This window comes from Paroedura picta, chromosome 5, assembly GCF_049243985.1.
Source record: "Paroedura picta isolate Pp20150507F chromosome 5, Ppicta_v3.0, whole genome shotgun sequence".
Classification (NCBI taxonomy): Eukaryota; Metazoa; Chordata; class Lepidosauria; order Squamata; family Gekkonidae; genus Paroedura; species Paroedura picta.
This window is the reverse complement of record NC_135373.1, coordinates 101,297,871-101,303,870: the sequence shown is the minus strand read 5'-3', so window position 1 is coordinate 101,303,870 and position 6,000 is coordinate 101,297,871. Positions and strand designations below refer to the sequence as shown.

Below are 6,000 nucleotides of genomic sequence, written 5' to 3'. Positions count from 1 at the left end.
CAGTCTCATGGTCAGAGCTTCAGACAGCATTTCGACTGCCTTACCACCCTGCACCACAAGAGGCTCTTTTAGCCTGTATTATACTTGACTTCAAACCAACTTGGTCATAAAATATAAATTGTAATAATATTAAGTGCCTAGTGCCCTGAAAGTCAAAATTCCAGCCAATCACTGGCCTGCTAATATTTATCCTATGGCACAAGTACTGTCCAAAAGTGGCTTGCCACTGCCTGCCTCTGCATCAGGACTTCTGGAACCCCCCCCCCCCCATCCTTCGAGGTCTCCCATCCAAATACTAGCCAATAAAGGTACTCTGAATCTGAATCTAGCCGGCGTCAGCCCTGCTTCGCTTCCGAGCTCTGACCGGCCCAGGCGTGCTCGGGCTGCCACTCTGCCACTGTGAGGCACGTGCGTACTTCTCCCTCGCACGCAGAGTCTGAGGCCACAAGCACAAACAACAGGCGCGAGCGGCTCCTGGTGCGGCGTGAGGTTTTGCGCCCGAGGACACCCTCCGCGCACCATGGGGAAGGGCTCCGAGGCCCCACAGTCCTCCGGCAGGCGGAAGGGGTTCGGCAGCCCGCAGCCTTGTTGCTCGGCCAGTCCAGCAGCCCCCGCGATTCAGGCGGCCCCCTCCACAGGTTTGCGCTGAGGTCTGTCGGGGGAGGCGAGGACCTCCACAGAGGCCGGCGGGGCTTGGCGACGCCGACTGAGGAGGCCGGGGTGGGGTGGGGTGGGGTGGGGTGGGGGAACGGCCGCAAACTGCCAGCCTCGCCCGCGCTTCCCAACGGGACCAGGGACGCTGTCCCTTTAAGGGGCCACTGTTTATGTCATTTTCTCGGTAGCCCCTCCCCTGCCCCGAAGGCGGCGCGGGGGGGGGCGGGGGACGAGGACGCGAATGTGGCGCCTGCGCGGAAGGGCCCCTCTCTTTCGCCCGTCCTCTCTTTCTGCCCAGCCGTTCTCCCCCCCCCCCCCCGGCCGCGGCGACCGACCGACCGACGTGCGAGCGGCTCCGGCTGGCTGCGTGGCCAGGGACCTTGTCGAGGGCGGCCCGGCGGCCACGGCCATGGGCTCCTGAGGGCCTCGCACTCCGCCCGCCCCCCGAGCGACGGAGCGGGCCGTGCCGGACGGGGGGAGCGGCGACCCGGCTGGCCCTGGCGGTGCCGCGTGGCGGTGAGGAGGGACGGACGGACGGACGGACGGACGGGGAGCGCGGCGCTCGGGCACCGGGGGGCGCCTGGCCGGAGAGCGGCGGGGGCCCGGGAGGTTAGCTCGTGCTCGCGCCCACTGCTGCCTGCCTTTGCCCGGCTGGCGCGGCGTCAGGACTTTGGAAGGGACGGCGAGTGGCGCCCCGCAGTCCCCTGGAGGAGTGGATCTTCAGCAGCTGGGTGGAGGCAGGCCCCGAGGATTGCCAGCTCCCCCGGCCGCCGGTGGGGCATGGAGGGGCAGGCTTGGCTCTTCCAGGATGGGAAACGCTTGGAGGTTTGAGGATGGAGCCTGGAGAGGACAGGGGCTTCCGTAGGGTACATTGCCAATAAAGTCCACCCTCCAAACCATCCGGCGGATTTCCAGGTTCCCACCTGGACGTTGGCAACCTTACCTGCCCCTGGAGGCATACAGCCCTCCCCCCCCCAAAAAATGTGGGTCTTGAGTGTACTGCATGGAGTTGCTTACTGATGTGGTGCAAAACAGGCCAGCCTGAATGTATTTATTTACTTACAAGCTTTACAAGCCATGTCTTGATTTGGATATATTTAGGGTGACTTAACGATCACATACATTTGGATAATCTTGGGTGCTGAGGGAGTGTAGTAAGGATAGTCTAGTGGGGTGCTGAATATGGGTGTTGTGGTGCACAGTTAGTGATGGTAGCCTTGGATATGTCCACATAGTTGTGAGAAGTGTCACATTTAGGTGCCAGTTGTCCAAGTGATGGCACCAAAAGGTGGGTCCATTACCCAGTCCAGTCCATCCCCTAATAAAGAGGCATTTGTGCTGCAGCTCCCTGCCACAAATGGAACTGAACGTAGCAAGAAACATGGTAAATGGAAAAGTGTACGGCATGTATCATAAATTGTACTTTATTTGTGGATTGTGGTGAAGGTTGTCTTGGGTGGCTTACCATGGCATTATATTTTGGTTATGAATGTGGCTGTAGGTGAAATGCTTATGTGGTGATGTGAGGTTAATAGTTCTTAGTGTGCTGAATCACACTTGTTTGAATCATGGTTGTTTCAACTGCAGTGAAGTATTTGATGTTAGAATTAAAGCTTTCTGATAATGATCAAAAGTGGTATTGCAATTTCAAGACTCTCTTGATGTTCTAAGCCTTCTGTTTCAGTTGAACTCTTTCTCCCCAGAAAAATACTAATAATAGACACTTATCAAGTGTCATGAATTCAAATTAAATTATATGCCTTTCCCTGACTGTGTTTCTTTCTTTTGTTTCTACCTATTGGAATATGTGTAAAATTACTACTTGGAGGCCATTTAAAATATGAGTACTTGTTAAGTGTAATTTGTTCATACATCACAAAACAAGTGTTGTTAGAGACAAATCTGCATCATTTCTTTCCAGTTGACTCTCATGTTGACTTCAAAGGTAACCCTGAGAGCCAGTGCACATCTGTTGTTTTGAACTGGAACTAACAGTAGGGAATGCTATGTGTACATTTAAATGATCATGTGTTCCCTTTCCTTCATAATATACATGAAAGTAGAGTTCAGGCATTGTTTCTGCATCTATTGCTGAGGAGGGGAAGAATTATTTAACTGCATCTTTAGTTGTTGCTGCCAAGTGTATATTTTGCAGTTCATGTTGAGTACTCTTGGTGCCCAAGTTGAAAATGTAATATATATTGTCAGTGTGTGTTATGTACATGGATGATGATGATGATGATGATATGAAGTCAGCTTTCTGGTGAGCATACCAGTTTTGACTGTCATTCTCATTCATTTTTGTATGTTTCGAACGTCTGATATTAAAAACAAACGCATAAAGGACTGGGTGTGTTATAGAACGGAAGTGAAGCATGTTAAATATATGCTTCTATATAACATGCAATGGTAATGACTGGGGAAGGGAATGGCAAACCACCCTGTATTGATTCTGCCAAGAAAATGCTAGAGGGCGTCACCCCAAGGGTCAGACATGACCCAGTGCTTGCACAGGGGATACCTTTACGTTTACTTTACTAACATGCATGGACAACTTGTAATTGCTGTAGTACACCTAGCTGTTGAGTATGTTCTGCACCATACAATACAATATGAGATAAAATGAGTGGAACGAATCAACTAAAGGAGTAAACAGAAGAATTCTAGAGTAATACTAGTTGTACATTTCTTATTCCATACATCCTGGGAACAAAACTTAATTGGCACTCACAGCAGCTCCTTAAAATTGTTGCCAGGGGTGATCCTGAATGCTGTAGAAAAAGCCTAGAAAACAATGAGTGATTTACAGTCTTAAGACAGGGCAATATTTTTCTTGCTTTGATTTAATTTATTTTCAGTTCCCTCCCCATTGGTTAAGTTCAGTCTTCTACTGGCACTCTTTCAGTGCAATCCTATGCAGAATTTGAAATAAACGTACTTCAATCAAAGTAGCTCTGCATAGGACTTCCCTCTTAGAACTATAAGCGGTGGAAGATCAGCCTCCTCCAAGACAATTAATCTACCAGAGCCCCAAGGGTGTCTTAAAAAGTGATCTGTAGCCAATTGCAGTGTTAAAGTGGGATAAATAAAGCCTTTAGCTAAAATACCTAGCTGTAAAAGATAATGGACATTGAAAATAATATCTAGCAAACTACTACTGGGGAGAGAAGGGTAATCTCTCTTGGGGCAGCATGCTCTGTAGCTACATGGTCACTTTATCAAGAGCTGTTAGTTTTGATATGTGATATTCCAGAATTATGGTACGTAGTGTGGCTCAACCGGAATATTGTCTGTAGTTGCATCCTAATTTTGGTACTAACCTAATAGGGTGTTCACTGAGGTTTCGTTTTGTTTGTTTCGGTGCAAACAGAGATGAAAAGCAAGGGATCAGCTTGTGCCCAGGGAGTAGGCCCACAAACACAGAGCATGTAGTGCAGTCTGATGATCATCATTTTAATAATCCCTAAGGGACACAATTTACAGGAAGTACAAAGGGGAGGAGAGAATTAGCTATCATGTTTCACCTGCAGCACTATACGCTCTTTAAACAGTACTGTAACCACTATTGGATTATAGTTACCTTCTTAGCCTCTACTCTCACTGATAGCACAATCATAATGAAACTGCTGCCTTTGTGATAGACAGTAGATGCCTGTCTGATTCCCATGTGATGGGATGGCAGCAGTTCCATCTCTTGGTGTTTCCATGGCTCTTCTAGTTACTGATGCTTCCATCCTACCTAAGGAAGGTACTCATTAATTTTCAGGACACGCATGTCGCTGACTCATACATTACAGAGGGCACAGGTTAGTTCTGGGGCACCCCACCCTGTGAGCTGTTTAAGTGTAACAGTTGCACATGGGTTGCAGGTTCTGTTCCATTCCCAAGCATTAGGTGCCCAATTTGGATAGTAAATCCAGTGTGCAGGGGAAAGGCTTTAGCTTCTCACCTTGCACCTGTTTGCCTGCCTGACCTGAAATGGGGTGTGTGCGTGCGGGGAGGGTATTTGACCTGTTATGAGTGTATACTTGGGATTTTCCATTGGGCCAAATAGCACACTCCTCAGACCATTGCATGTTGGGAAGATGACACAGGGTAGGGGGGAGGCTGAAGCCCCCTTCTTCGCTAGCATGACAATCATGATCTGAATTAGGCATCACACACAGGAATTGAGGTCCACTCACAACTCTTGATTAACTGTTAAACAAGACACAGGTTGGGGAGCCCAGACTTAATCTGTATTCTGTGTAATGTGTGGATCAGGTTTTATTACCGCTCCACCTAAGCCTGTAGTATTTTAGGAGCACTGTATGTTATTAAAGGTTCCTTGTAAAACAGGCATTTAGTGTTTTATGATTTTTATTGTATTTATAGGTTTACCCAGTGTAAACTGATGCAGTCAATAGGATGAGACATCTAATAGGAATAAGATTAGTGAATTTTAAAACCATGCATGAAGCCCTAGTCATGATATATGAAACAATGCAGAAAATGTTATATGCCTTTGCAATGGGCCAACTGTATTGACTTGTACAAATTTTATGTTACTCAGTTATATAATATACGAACTCTTAGGAACTCCGTACTTGGCAATTATTTTAATGTGTTTATCAAAATGGAGCACCGTAACAACTGTAGGGTGACTGGATTGTTCAGTGTACTTCAGGATCACAGCCTGAGATTACATGTTCTGATGGATTTACTGTGATATGCTCTGTGTTGGACTGTGTTATATTTAGAGACTCTAATTGACCTAAAATATGATTACAAGGGTAACTCAAGCCTGTTGTGAAAACCAGCACCAGTTTGGGTACAGTTACACTGGTTGCTAGTTTATATTTTGACCCCATTCACTGTGCTGGTGTTATCTTGTAAAGACCTAAATGTCATAGGATGGATAGTACCTGAGGGATAACCTGCACTCACGTGACCCTGCTTGTGTTTTGAAATCTGTTGGTGGAACCCTTCTCTTAATAAAAGAATTAAAGTTTCTGAGGAAGGGCCTTTTTGGTTCTCTTCCCAGGAGGTTCATCTACCGCCTCACTCTTGGCCTTCTAGGACACTGTTAGAAATCAAGCTGATTTCCTTTCCCCAATTCTGTTGTTTCTTTAATCTTCACAACTTGTGTGCCCCCTCCCCAATGGGTTTTATTACTACTTCCCTACTTTGACTTCATTGGTAAAAGATGAATATAATCCGGCCTGTATTATATTTGACTTCAAATAATATTAAGTGCCTAGCACCCAGAAAGTCAAAATACAGCCTTGTCCACTAATCACTGGCCTGCTAATACTTATCCTGTACAACAAATAATATTTATCCTGTCCAATGGCTTAATCAAAGTTT

The 6,000-nt window shown here is 47.0% G+C and overlaps 1 protein-coding gene across 6 annotated transcripts in view; it reads left to right on the top strand.

The window, feature by feature from the left end:
- The first annotated feature begins 450 nt into the window (after window positions 1-450).
- The window catches only part of TMEM184B (transmembrane protein 184B), a 46,461-nt gene continuing 40,911 nt past the window's right edge, over window positions 451-6,000 (top strand). The window contains exon 1 of one of the 6 annotated variants that reach the window (XM_077339525.1): window positions 451-638. The gene's annotated coding sequence lies outside the window, so the exon portion shown is untranslated. Of the gene's footprint in view, window positions 651-889; window positions 1,264-1,289; window positions 2,039-6,000 lie in introns of those variants that run through there. The other 5 variants (XM_077339526.1, XM_077339524.1, XM_077339523.1 and 2 more) reach the window with 5 other exon arrangements.